Source organism: Suncus etruscus, chromosome 4 (genome assembly GCF_024139225.1).
Source record: "Suncus etruscus isolate mSunEtr1 chromosome 4, mSunEtr1.pri.cur, whole genome shotgun sequence".
In the NCBI taxonomy this organism is placed as follows: domain Eukaryota; kingdom Metazoa; phylum Chordata; class Mammalia; order Eulipotyphla; family Soricidae; genus Suncus; species Suncus etruscus.
The window spans coordinates 144,942,604-144,957,785 of record NC_064851.1 but is presented as its reverse complement, the minus strand read 5'-3'; positions in this window follow the sequence as shown (position 1 = coordinate 144,957,785).

Here is a 15,182-nt window from a genome sequence, read left to right as displayed (position 1 = left end):
AGGAAGAAGTAAATAAAAATTATTTTTTATCTGATCATAATGAAGAAATTTTGGATAGAAGTCTTTTCTCTGGGGCTGGAGAAATTTTATAAATAAAATTTTATAAATTTTATAGTTGATTAAAATGTATAAATTCAGATAAATAAATTTTTAGGAGGAAATAACCTCTTAAATTTAGATTCATTTACTTTTGTTATATTTCATCTTCTTCTATTCTAAAAAGTTGCTATAAAACTTAATTATTTTACTTATAATTATTAATAATTTTTTAATGGGGCTGAAGCAATGGTGCAGTGGTAAGGTGTTTGCCTTGCATATGGCTTGATCCCCTAGCCTCCTATATGGTCCCCCAAGCGAGAAGTGATTTCTGAGAGTATAGTCAGGAGTAACCCCAAAGTGTCACCGAGTGTGACCTCAAAACAAAAACAAAACAAAACAAAACAAAAATATATTTTAATAACCATAATGTTTTATTTCCATGAAAGACATGCAAAACATTATTTATTTTTTAATGGATGGAGTTTATTTATATTAGTTCTGTAGTATCACATTTATGACTTAGCTTCCGTATCCCAGGTTCTTTTTTTTTAACTTTTTTAATTTTTTTTATTTAAACAACTTTATTAATACATGATTGTGTTTGGGTTTCAGTCATGTAAAGAACACCACCCATCACCAGTGCAACATTACCATCACCAATGTCCCAAATCTTTCTCCTACCCACCCAACCCCCGCATGTACTCTAGACAGGCTATTTCCCTCATACATTCTCATTATTAGGATAGTTCAAAACGTAGTTATTTCTCTAAATAAACTCATCCCTGTTCGTGGTGAGCTTCCTGAGGTGAGCTGTAACTTCCAGCTCTTTTCTCTTTTCTGTCTGAAAGATATTATTGCAAGAATGTCTTTTATTTTTCTTAAAACCCATAGATGAGTGAGACCATTCTGCTCCTTTCTCTCTCTCTCTGACTTATTTCACTCAGCATAATAGATTCCATGTACATCCAAGTATAGGAAAATTTCATGACTTCATCTCTCCTGACACATGCATAATATTCCATTGTGTATATGTATCACAGTTTCTTTAGCCATTCATCTGTTGAAGGGTATCTTGGCTGTTTCCAAAGTCTTGCTATGGTAAATGTGCTGAAATGAATATATGTCTAAGAAAGGGACTTTTGTATTGTATTTTTATGTTCCGAGGGTATATATCTAGAAGTGGTATAGCTGGATCGAATGGGAGCTCAATTTCCAGTTCTTGGAGGAATCTCCATATCGCCTTCCATAGAGGTTGGACTAGATGGCATTCCCACCAGCAGTGGATAAGAGTTCCTTTCTCTCCACATCCCCGCCAACACTGCTTGTTCTCATTCTTTGTGATGTGTGCCAATCTCTGTAGTGTGAGGTGGTACCTCATAGTTGTTTTGATTTGCATCTCCCTGATGATTAATGATGTGGAACATTTTTTATGTGTCTTTTGGCCATTTGTATTTCTTCTTTGTCAAAGTGTCTGTCCATTTCTTCTCCCCAATTTTGATGGGATTAGATATTTTTTTCTTGTAAATTTCTGTCAGTGCCTTGTATATTTTGGAGATTATCCTCTTGTCTGATGGGTATTGGGTGAATAGTTTCTCCCACTCAGTGGGAGGCTGTCGTATCCTGGGTGCTATTTCTTTTGAGGTACAGAAACTTCTCAGTTTAATATATTCCCATCTGTTAATCTCTGCTTTCATTTGCTTGTAGAGTTCCGTTTCCTCTTTGAAGAAGCCTTTAGTCTCAATGTCCTGGAGTGTTTTACCTACGTGTTGTTCTATGTATCTTATAGTTTCAGGTCTGATATCGAGGTCTTTCATCTATTTGGATTTAGCCTTTGTACATGATATTAGCTGGGGATCTAAGTTCAATTTTTTGCAAGTGGCTAGCCAGTTGTACCAACACCACTTGTTGAAGAGGCTTTCTTTGCTCCATTTAGGATTTCTTGCTCCTTTATCAAAAATTAGGTGATTGTATGTCTGGGGAACATTCTCTGAGTATTCAAGTCTATTTCACTGATCTGAGGGCCTGTCTTTATTCCAATACCATGCTGTCTTGATAACTATTGCTTTGTAGTAAAGTTTAAAGTTGGGGAAAGTAATTCCTCACATATTGTTTTTCCCAATGATTGCTTTAGCTATTCTAGGGTATTTATTGTTCCAAATGAATTTCAAAAGTGCCTGATCCACTTCTTTGAAGAATGTCATGGGTATCTTTAGAGGGATCGCATTAAATCTGTATAATGCTTTGGGGAGTATTGCCATTTTACTGATGTTAATCCTGCCAATCCATGAGCAGGGTATGTGCTTCCATTTCCACGTGTCCTCTCTTATTTCTTGGAGCAGAGTTTTATGGTTTCCTTTGTATAGGTCCTTCACATTTTTAGTCAAGGTGATTCCAAGATATTTGAGTTTGTGTGGCACTATTGTGAATGGGGTTGTTTTCTTAAGGTCTATTTCTTCCTTATTACTATTGGTGTATAGAAAGGCCATTGATTTTTGTGTGTTAATTTTGTAGCCTGCCACCTTGCTATATGAGTCTATTGTTTCTAGAAGCTTTTTCATATAGACTTTAGGGTTTTCTAGGTAGAGTATCATGTCATCTGCAAACAGTGAGAGCTTGACTTCTTCCTTTCCTACCTAGATTCCCTTGATATCTTTTTCTTGCCTAATAGCTATAGCGAGTGTTTCCAGTGCTATGTTGAATAGGAGTGGTGAGAGAGGACAGCCTTGTCTTGTGCCAGAATTTAGAGGAAAGGCTTTCAGTTTTTCTCCATTGAGGACAATATTTGCCTCTGGCTTGTGGTGGATGGCCTTAACTATACTGAGAAAGGTTCCTTCCATTCCCATCTTGCTGAGAGTTTTGATCAAGAATTGGTGTTGTACCTTATCAAATGCTTTTTCTGCGTCTATTGATATGTTCATGTGATTTCTATTTTTCTTGTTGTTAATGTTGTGTATTATGTTGATAGATTTACGGATGTTAAACCAGCCTTGCAGTCCTTGGATGAACCCTACTTGATTGTAGTGGATGATCTTCTTAATGAGGCATTGAATCCTATTTGCCAGGATTTTATTGAGGATCTTTGCATCTGTATTCATCAGCAATATTGGTCTATAATTTTCTTTTTTGGTAGCATCTCTGTCTGGTTTAGGTATCAAGGTGATATTGGCTTCATAAAAGCTATTTGGAAGTGTTCCTTTTTTTTTTTTTTTTTGATTTCATGAAAGAGTCTTGCCAGAATCGGTAGAAGTTCCTCTTGAAATGTTTGAAAGAATTCATTAGTAAATCCATTTGGGCCTGGGCTTTTGTTTTTGGGCAGACATTTGATATCCGTTTTAATATCATCAATAGTGATGGGTGTGCTTAGATATGCTACATCCTCTTCTTTCAACCATGGAAGATTATAAGAGTCCAAAAATTTATCTATTTCTTCCAGGTTTTTATTTATAGTGGCGTAGAGTTTCTCAAAGTAGTTTCTGATTACCCATTGGATCTCTACCGTAACAGAAGTGATCTCTCCTTTTTCATTCCTAATACGAGTTATCAATTCTCTCTCTCTCTCTCTCTCTCTCTCTCTCTCTCTCTCTCTTTCTTTTTTATTTTGCCAGTGGTCTATCAATCTTGTTTATTTTTTCACAGAACCAACTTCTGCTTTTGTTGATCTTTTAAATTTTTTTTCGGGTTTCCATTTCATTGATTTCTGCTCTCAGCTTTGTTATTTCCTTCTGTCCTCCTATTTTTGGGTCCTTTTGTTGAGTACTTTCTAATTCTATGAACTGCGTCATTAATGTATTCAGGTATGCCCCTTCTTCTTTCATGATGTGTGCTTGCAAAGCTATAAATTTTCCTCTCAGTACCGCTTATTCTGTGTCCTATAGGTTCTGATAGTTTGTGTCTCCATTGTCATTTGTTTCTAGGAATGTTTTGATTTCCTCTTTGATTTCCTCTTGGACCCACTGGTTATTCAGTATTAGGCTGTTTAGCTTCCAGGTATTAAAGTTTTTCCTGTGTCCCTTTGTAGTTCACATATAATTTCAGGGCCTTGTGGTCAGCAAAGATAGTCTGCAAAATTTCTATTCTTTTGATATTATGAAGGTATGTTTTATGTGCTAGCATGTAGTCTATCCTGGAGAATGGCCCATGTACATTAGAGAAGAATGTGTATCCAGGCTTCTGGGGGTGGAGTGTCCTGTATATATCTACTAGGCCTCTTTCTTCCATTTATCTGTTCAGGTCTAGTATATTCTTGTTGGGTTTCAGTCTGGTTGACCTGTAAACTGTTGACAATGCCGTGTTAAGGTCCCCCACAATTATTGTGTTGTTATTGATATTTTTTTTCAGATTTGCCAACAATTTTATTAAATATTTTGCTGGCCCCTCATTCAGTGCATATATGTTTAGGAGAGTGATTTCTTCCTGCTTAACATATCCCTTGATTAATACAAAATGTCCATATTTGTCCCTTACAACTTTCGTAAGTATAATGTTTGCATCATCTGATATTAGTATGGCCACTCCAGCTTTTTTATGGTTGTTGTTTGCTTGGATGATTTTCCTCCAGCCTTTTATTTTGAGTCTATGTTTGTTCTGACTATTCAGGTGTGTTTCTTGTAGGCAGCAGAAGGTTGGATTAAGTTTTTTGATTCTTTTAGCCACTCTGTGTCTCTTAACTGGTGCATTTAGTCCATTGACATTGAGAGAAAGAATTATCCTGGGAGTTAGTGCCATCTTTATATAGAAGTTTGGTGTGTCTGTTGATCAGTCTTGTCCTAAAGTAGGCCGTTCCGTTTTTCTTTTAAGAATGGTTTTGTGTCTGTAAAGTTTCTGAGCTGTTGTTTGTGAAACCTTCAAACATGAAAGTGAGTTTTGCTAGGTGCAGTATTCTAGGCAAAGCATTTATTTCATTGAGTTTTGTCACTATGTCCCACCACTGCCTTCTGGCCTTGAGTTTTTTCCGGTGACAGGTCTGCAGTAAATCTCAAGGATGTTCCCTCGAATGTAATTTCTCTTTTTGATATTGCTGCTTTCAGAATTCTGTCTCTATCTGTGGGATTCGTCATTGTGACTAGGATGTGTCTTGGGGTGTTTTTTTTTTTTTTTTTTTTTGGTTTTTGGGCCACACCCGGTGACGCTCAGGGGTTACTCCTGGCTATGCGCTCAGAGGTCACTCCTGGCTTGGGGGACCATATGGGACGCCGGGGGATCGAACCGCGGTCCATCCTAGGCTAGCGCAGGCAAGGCAGGCACCTTACCTCCAGCGCCACCGCCCGGCCCCTGGGGTGTTTTTTTTCTGGTGTCTCTTTTAGTTGGTACTCTTCAGGCATGCAGGATTTGATCGCATGTATTCATTAGCTCTGTTGGTTTCTCTTTAACGATGTTCTTGACCATTGATTCTTCCTGGAGATTTTCTTCCTGGGTCTCTAGGACTCCAATAATTCTTAAGCTGTTTCTGTTGAGCTTATCATAGACTTCTATTTTCATCTGTTCCCATTGTTCGATTAATTTTTCCATTGTTTGATTGTTTGCTTTAAGGCTTTGTTCCAATTACTTCTACTGTATGAAATTGTTATTCATCTCATCTTCCAGTGTACTAATTCTATCCTCAGCTGCTGTTAACCCGTGGGAAAGCTCAACCATGTTTTTCTTCAATTCATCTAGTGAGTTTTTCAGACCTGTTATTTGACCTGAAATTTCAGTTTGGAGTTTTCTGATTTCTATCTTCATATTCTCTTGATTCTTATTAGTGTTCTCTTTTATACTTTCTTTGAGTTCTTTGAACATCTTCCATATTGCAACTCTAAACTCCTTATCTGAGAGACTGACTAGTTGGTTGGTCATGTTCAAGTCATCAGAGTTGCCATTGTCATTCTCTATGTCTGGCGCTGACCTGTGTTGTTTCCCCATTGTCACGCTTGTATTGTGGGTTTTTCTACGTGTTGTGGTTGTATTCATTGGCTAAATGATGTGCACATCTGGGAAGCAAAGTGGAGTGGCCGTGCTCCTCTGGCTCCACCCTTTCTTGGCTTGTAAACTCACCTCCATGGAAGGTTCCAGGGAAGGGGAGCCATCGGCTGATGAGTCACACACAGGATGAAATTAGGACGAAAATAGAGCACCACACAGAAGACAGGCAGATAGGGGTGCTGGCATCCTGAGTTCCAGCAGAGTTTAGTGGCTTCCCTTTTCTGGGCGTGCAAGCTCACCTTCAGGGAAGGTTCCAGGGAAGGGGAGCCATCCGCAGATGAGTCACACACAGGATAATACCAGGCCGAAAATGGAGCACAGCACAGAAGATAGGAAGATAGGGGTGCTAGCATCTGATTTCCAGCAGAGTTCAGCGGCTTCCCCTTTCTGGGCTTGTAAAGTCAGTAATTTCTTACTTACTCATTCACTCACTGGTTAGCTTCAGAATGCAGATTTTTGGTGGTTCTCTTCCCAGGGCTATGTGGAGAGCTTCAAGAATTCAGAAAAGACAGAGAACCACAGGTCAGGGCTCCCTTCAGGTCCTCAGTTTCCTCAGAAGAAGCACAGCAGGGTGGAGACTCTGCAGGTGAAGCAATCAGCACTTCACCTGGCAGTCCCCACAGTCAGCCATTTCTTACTCACTCACTCACTCACTCACTCACTCACTCACTCACTCACTCACTCACTCACTCACTCACTGGGTAGCTTCAAAATGCAGTTTTTTTTTGGTTCGCTTTCCAGGGCTCTGAGGAGAGCTTCAAGGATTCAGGAAAGACAGAGAAGCACAGGACAGGGTTCCTTCAGGTCCTCAGTTTCCTCAGAAGAAGCACAGCAGGTTGGAGACTTTGCAGGTGAAGCAATCAGCACTTCACCTGGCAGTCCCCACAGTCAGCCCTTTCTTACTCACTCATTTGCTCACTGGGTAGCTTTAGAATGCAGTTTTTTGGGGGTTCACTTCACTGGGCTCTGAGGAGAGCTTCAAGGATTCAGGAAAGACAGAGGAGCATAGGACAGGGTTTCTTTCAGGTCCTCAGTTTCCTCAGAAGAAGCACAGCAGGGCCTTTACATTATTTTTATCTTTTTTTTTTTTTTTTTACAAAAGAATAGAACACAGTACACTTCTATAGATTGGACTTTGTTTTCTTCTGAATTGAATTGTCTCGGGGCCAGACTGATAAAGTAATACAGTGTTTGCCTTGCATATGGCTTACTCAGGACTGAACATGATTCAGTCCCTGGCATTCCTTATGGTCCCCTGAGCCGACCAGGAGCGATTTATTAGTGCAGAGCCAGGAATAATCCCTGAGAACCACCTAGATGTGGCCCAAACCCTCCCCCCTCAAAAAAATCAACAATGCTATTATGCAAAGGGGGGTTATTGGTTCTAATAGAAAGAGAAACTGAGGAAATAATAGCAAAGATTGTATCTTATTTTACTTTTAAAAATTCTTTTTCTTTTTTATTCTATTTGAGAAATTATTTTGTTTCTGTTTTTGATTTTTGGGTCACACCCAGCAGCTCTACGCTCAGAAATCTCTCCTGGCATGCTCCAGGGATCATATGGGATGCTGGATTCAAACCACCTCTTTTGCATCCAAAGCAAATGCCCTATCTCCATGCTATCTCTCTGGCCCCCTTATTTTACTTTTTTAAGAATTATAAATTGTCATCTTCAACTGACAAAATTTTGTTTACAATACTCCAGATTACTGTTTTTTTCTGTGCCTAAATTCCAATGAGACCAAGTATATATTATGGCACCCAGGATTGCCTAGAGAATGAATCACGTTTACTTTATTTTAGGTTCAATGTCTCAGTTTTCTATTTATATCCTCTTTGCCTTTAATAATTCTGTTTCATATTCTGGGAATATATATGCAATTTCTCAGATAGAAAATGGGAAATTATTCAACCACAAATTAATAATTCTTCCAGTAAGAATTAACTAATTGCCTGTGTAATATGGGTAAAAGGCAGACAACATATTACTTTCATCTGGTGTTGCAAATAAAATAGCACACATTGCCTTTAAGGAACAGGACATATTTGTATAAATAGCTCTAATAGAAGGTAATCAAAGTGTGAATCATCTATTCTGTTATAGCTTCTATATACTAGGTGCTATTTCTATATTTAGTCCATGGCAATCTTAATGAAGAACTTGGCACCTTTTTGTTTTTTTTACCAAGGAAATTTACTTAAACATACATATTCAAGAAAATTTGACATTACCGGTATTTCATAGAAGAAATGGATGAAGGACTTAAGTTTTCTTATATATCAAGTAAGGCCCACTGTAGTTAATGGTAGTATTTTGTAGAATCTCTTTCTGCCCTACTGGTGGAATATGGTAATTTTCTCACTTTTCCTCACACATCAGACATTAATAAACACTATTCTTTTCTATTATTAATAATACAATTTCAATTAATTCAAATTCAATTAATAATTCAATAATTCCAATATAAATTAAATTACATATTTGTCTATGACACATTTACTTTACTTTGCATAATAGATTAAGTTATTTATGATGAAATATACAAAATGAAAATTTTTATAAATGTCTAAATAATATTTATTGTGTGGGAGTTGGAATGCTAGCATAGCAAGTAGGGTGTTTGCCTTGCCCACAGCTGACCTGGGTTTGATCCTTGGCATCCCATATGGTTCTCCAGGCCTGCCAAGAGTGATTTCTAAGCGCAAAATTAGGAGTAATCCCTGAGCAGCACCGGATGTGGCCCTAAAAAAGAAAACAAAAAATGTATTGTGCATGATTATGTATAAAATTTGGTTTACACATTGATCTAGCTTTATGTAGATGCACTTATTGTTTCATATATTGTCTATAATCAATAATACCATGTAGAACAAGTGGATACAGATATTACTGAAATATATCTTTATTATTTCCTTCATATATATAAACAGAGTCAGATTGTTTAATCATATTTTAGACTATGATCATATTTTTACATTTTTCTTACTTTTTTTGGTTTGGGGACCACAACTGGCTATTCACAGGCATTTCTTCTTGCTCTACACTCAGGAATTATCAGGAATTACTCATGGAGGTGCTTACCATATGAAATGTAGAAGATCAAAACCTGATAGGCTGCATGCAATGCAAACAAAGTACCTACTGTACTAGCTCTCTGGCCTTTATTTTTACATTTTTGAGATTATTTTTTCCATTTAAATGGTTGTGTTATTTAAAATTAAGAGAATAAATAAGTATGCAATTTATATTAAATGTACAATAAGTATATATACAATTATGTAATAAATAGTATATAAATAAATATAAAACAGAAATTTTAAGCATATATTTTTCTGAATTTCTTAAAACTGTCATTCATTATCTCACAATAGAAGATTTCATTCTTTAAAAGGCTTTAAGTACAGCATTTATAAATGACTGAATTTATTCTACAATAAGTAATTCTATATTAGCTTTGAAAAGCTTAAAAACTTTGTAAAAATTCAATAAATAATTAACACAGTTGGAAAATCTTAATATTTTTTGTAAATTTGTACTTTAATATTGAGTTTATTTACAGTTAATATTTATAGGATTCAAGATATCACATCTTTTTTGCTTAGTTTGAAAATTTGGATTAATGCTTCAAGAACGTATTTTACTGTAAACACTCTGAATGTGAAAGCTGCCAATATCTAGCTGAAATATTCAGAAAGCAGCCAAAATGTCACATGAGAGAAGAATAACTTTAAATGTTCCATCAAAGGAGAACTTCAAGTCATGTATTGATCGCAACGCAGGGAATATATGCCTCAAAATTTAATTTGACATTTACAATCAATAGCACTCATATACTACTGGAACAGAGAGTATGGGAAAATAGATGAGTATAAAATTACAGCCATGAATTTATAATTACATTAATGAATATGAGTAACTTATCGAATAGATGCTTTCATAGCTATGAGAAAATTGGCTCGACTTCTTTCATAGTGTAATGGTAGAGTGTCTGACTCCAGAAAATTGACCTGTTAGGGCAAATGCTGAAGAAATGGTGAAATAGGATCTTGCTCTATCTAGATTATTTTTCATTAATTTATTTATACTTTAGTTGTTATCATTTTCTTATTTGGATTTCATGCCTCAGTGTTTTATGCCTACAAATCATACTCATAAAGCTTCTATGAAGTTGAAGCCATTAATAGATTTGACTTTTATAAAATGAACTATTATCTATGTTCCTTTTTTGTTATGGCCCAAAAGTCTTTAAGAAAATTTACTGTGTTTTGGTGAAGGAATACTTTGAATAATATTTTATAAAAATAAATACATATAATAGAATCAATATCAAATGAACGAATCAGCAGAAGTCATTATATTTTCATAAGACTTAATACATACAGTATAAGGGCACCAAAATATAAATGTACTTAAGACAGTAATTCTGTAGACAGTAGAAAACTCAGTATCTGCCTTGTAAACAAAACCAACATAAGGAAAACTACTATTGTGTGAGGTTGGCCTTTTAGTTATTCTATGAATGTGAAAGATGATCAAACTGAGGCAAAGCAAATAATGCTTATGAAAAGTGGGAAAAAGATGGAACTGCAAAGGTTCAGCAATATACTCTGCTCCTATAGGGGGTGTTGGGTGATGGTGCTAGGGGAGAATATTATACTAGTCTTCTTTCAGGAACCAACATGGTTCCTGTAGTTTGACATACCACATGAAAAGCAACTATGGATTCTAGCATCTTATTGTTGAGCCCTAATCTGGGCATTTGAGACATACAGTTGAGCTGTTTTAAGCACAAGAAATTAACAACCTTGGGTTTAGGGGTCCTTATAATATATTTCTATTAGTGGTATTGCTGGGTCATATGAAAACAGAATTTTTTAGTTTTTTTAAGGAATATTCTTTTATTTTTCTGAAAAGGCTGGACCATTCGGCATTTTCTACAGACAGTGGATAAGAGTCTCTCTTTCTGCTCTGCTGCAGCACAAGTTGCTCTTGTTCTTTGTGATGCATGCTAGTCTCTATGAGTGAGATAACATTTCAATATTGTTTTGGTTTATATATCTCTGATGATAATGATGTGGATCATTTTTTCCATGTCCTTTCACAGTCTGTACTTCTTGGAAAAAATTTCTCTTCATCTCATCTCCCCATTTGTGGATGGTGTTAGAACTTTTTTTTTTTCTCTCACTCATTAATATTGTAGTGGTTAATGTTAGTGTAGTTATTTCTCTAACTGCATTCACCACTGCCTGTCTCAAATACAGGCAGGGGCTAGGGAGGAGGGAGATAGGGGTTATTAGTGGTAGGAATGTTATACTGTTGAATGTGTGTGTTCTTTTTTATGGCTGAAACCCAACTATAATCATGTTTGTAAACATGGTGTCTTAATAAAGATATTATTAATAAATCATATTTTTCTTTTAAGCTATACCAGTGCCTTATTTATCTTAGATATTAATCCCTTTTTAGGTGGATACTGGGTGAATAATCTCTCCCAATCTGTAGGTAGTCTTTGTATAAACTAGTGGCCTAAAAGCACAATGAAGAAAAGTCATCTGAACTCCTATGTTCATTGTAGCACTATTCACAATAGTTAGAATTAGGAAACAACTCAAGTGCCTAAAAATAGACCAGCAGCTGTTAGGAAAAATATGAAGCATGCTTATACATGAATTATATAATATAATATATATTATATAATTATATAATATATATTATATAATAATTTATAGTAATTGAGAATATTATGCTGAGTGAAAAGAGTCAGAGGAAGAAAGATAGACATAGAACAATAACACTCATTTGTGGAATAGTAAAAATATATAGTATGATAATAAAGCCCAAAGACAATAGAGATGAGGATCAGGACTAGTCCATAATAGGATACTTTCCACAAAGAAGGGAGAGGTCAATTAGGCAAAGAAGGAGCCACTATGACAAGATGGCTGACACTGATCACTCTGGACAAGGACTGGGTTCCAGGGTAGATTAAAAAAATGATAAAAAAAATCTGTCATTTAGAATTACAGTGCCTAAAAGAAAAAAAAATGAAAAGAAAAAAGAAACCATGAAGGAAAAAAATGTCTGCCATAGAGGCAGGTGGAGGGGGGAAGAGTGGTTCTGGGGGTACATTGGAGATATGAAATGTGCCCTGGTGAAGAATGGGTGTTAAAACATTGTATGACTAAAACTATCATAAATAACTTTGTAACAGTATCTCATGGTGATTCAAAAATGTATTGATTTAAATAACGGAAAACAACTACCAGCAAGATGCAATTTTCCATGTTCTTGTTTTGTCAGTTTTGAGGGGTCCTGCATTTTTGTCTAACCTCGACTCTTAGCAAAGTGGAAAGTTGCCCAAACCCTTGTGATTTTGTCACTTTCAAGGGACCCACTTCTCCTATATGCTCCTTCTTGCCCTTGTCTGCCCCTGCCTGCCCAAACATGAGACCAAGTGTTATATCTCTTTGTATGCAAGGCACATTATTCTAGTATTGTTATTCTAGTGGGCAAGAGCACTATCCTAACAGCTAGGTTGTTGAAGCCAGGGAGCTCTGCTGTCTTTAATCAACAGCACATAAAGCCTTTTTCTGCTACACCAAAGTCAGGCATGGTTGAGCAACAAAACAAGGGATTTGTCCCTCCAGTGAGCATCAAAAAGGAAGATGTACAAGAACAGTGACTAAGGATCTGACTGATGGCCAGCGTGTAAGGTGAGCTCCAGTTTCTCAGTGAACATTAGACAAAATACTTATTAGTACATATCAAGTGTACAACTGTGGAAAACATCTTTCACACATTGTAAAATAAAACGAAGCACAATGTATTGTGACCCCCTGTCAACTTCTGTGGCAGAATAAATGAATAGGGCAATCAAATATGGGATCCTCATTTAATATCACTATTAAATATGCATTCATCACAACCAAATGTTCAAGCATTACAACAAAAGGGAGAAAAAACACCACAAAGAAATAAAAACAGTAACCAGTTAATATCGTAATCATGCATAGATTGTGGTTATTTTTTTTATCAAAGTAACTTATAAATCTCTCTAAAACACACTTGTTTTTTTTTTACATAATTCCCAGATCACCTTTATCATCTCAGAGCTGTAAATACCAAGTCCTTGCTGATATACAAAACTTACATGACTCTTTTTATTTTAATTGTTTTTTTTTGGGGGGGGGATCCTCATCCGGTGATGCTCAGGGGTTACCTCTGGCTACGCATTTAGAAATTGCTCCTGGCTTGGGGACCATCTGGGATGCCGGGGGATCAAACCGCAGTCCGTTCTAGGTCAGCCATATGCAAGACAAAAGTCCTACTGTTTGCACCACTGCTCCAGCCTCTCTTATTTAAATTTTTTTCTTTTTTTTTTTTTTGTAGTTCAACGAGTTTTCTTTTCTTTTTTTTTAATTTATTTAAACACCTTAATTACATACATGATTGTGTTTGGGTTTCAGTCATGTAAAGAACACCACCCATCACCAGTGCAACATTCCCCTCACCAATGTCCCAAGTCTCCCTCCTCCCCACCCGACCTTAAATTTATTTATTTATTGAAGGTACATTGTTACCATTGTGTAAAAGATTTATCCTTTAGATTTATAGTTTCAATACTCCCATCACCAAAGTACAAATATGCATCTACTACTGTCACTGCTGGTAAGGACAAAATCAGTGAGCTTGTTAGGAAAAAAAATGAAGTCAAAGAAATTTGCCATTAAATGGATGGATATGGAGACTATTATGCTGAGTGAAATAAATCAGAGGGAGAGAGATAAACATAGAATAGTCTCACTCATCTGTGGAATTATTAAAAAAAAAGACAGTGTAGTTATAGTAGTAATACTCAGAGACAACAGAGATGAAGGCAAGAGGGACCAGCCCATGATATGAAGCTTATCACAAGGAGTGGCAAGTGCAGTTAGAGAAATAACTAAGCTAACAACTAGCATGATAATGCTAGAGAGAGAAATACAATGCTTGTCTCAAAAACAGACAGGATAGAGCTGGACAGATAGCATGAAGGTAGGGTGTTTGCCTTGCATACAGAAGGATGGTGGTTCAAATCCTGGCATCCCATATGGTCCCCCAAGCCTGCCAGGAGCAATTTCTGAGAGTAGAGCCAGGAGTAACCCCTGAACACTACAGGGTGTGTCCTATAAACAAAAACAAAAACAGAAACAAAAAAACAAAAAACACAGGGTATAGGGGAGAAGGTAAATGGGAGACATTGGTGGCGGGAAAGTTGCACTAGTGAAGGAGGTGTGCATTTTATGGCTGAAATACAGATAAAAACATGTTTGTAATCATGGAGTTTAAGTAAAGAAAATATTAATATAAAAAGAATCAATGAGCTTGATGATGAACTCCATAATAACTCAGAGAAATGTAAAAAAAATGGAATTGAGATTTAAACAACAATATAGAAAGTAGGGCCGGAGCAATGGCACAGTGGTAGGGCATTTGCCTTGCACATGGCTGACCCAGGACAGACCGCAGTTAGATCCCCTCACATCCCATATGGTCCTCCAAGCCAGGAGCGATTTCTGAGAGCATAGCCAGGAGTAACCCCTGAGCACCGCCGGGTGTGGCCAAAAAACAAAAAAAGAAGAGAGTGATAGATATAGAATGATCACATAAATGAGTGAGGTACAAAAGTACAAGATAGTTTGGTAATAGGTATTTAGAGACAATATAAATGGGAGCCAGGGAGACCAATTCATGGTAGGAAGCTTGCCACAAATAACTGGGAAACAGTTAAGGCAAAGTAGGAAAAACTATGAAAATGGTATTTGGAAATAATCACTCTGGATTAGAACTGGCTGCTGAAATGCAGTAAAAAGGGAGGCATAAAACTCCTTCAATAACAATATTGCAAACCACAGTGTCTAAAAAAAGGAAATAAAAGAAGAAGAGAGAGAGAAAGATTGAGATAGAGAAAGGAAGACAAAATAAAGGGAAAGGGTCGGGGCTGTAGGAGGTAAAATGGGGACATTCATTGGTCATGGGAAATGTGCTCTGGAGAAGAGTTTGTACATTGTATGACTGAAACTCAATCATGAACAACTTTATTACCTGAAAAAATAAAACAAAAATATCATGAACAACCTTGTAAATCATAGCGTTTAAATAAAGCAAATTTAAAACATCAAAAAAATTGTAAATTAGAATA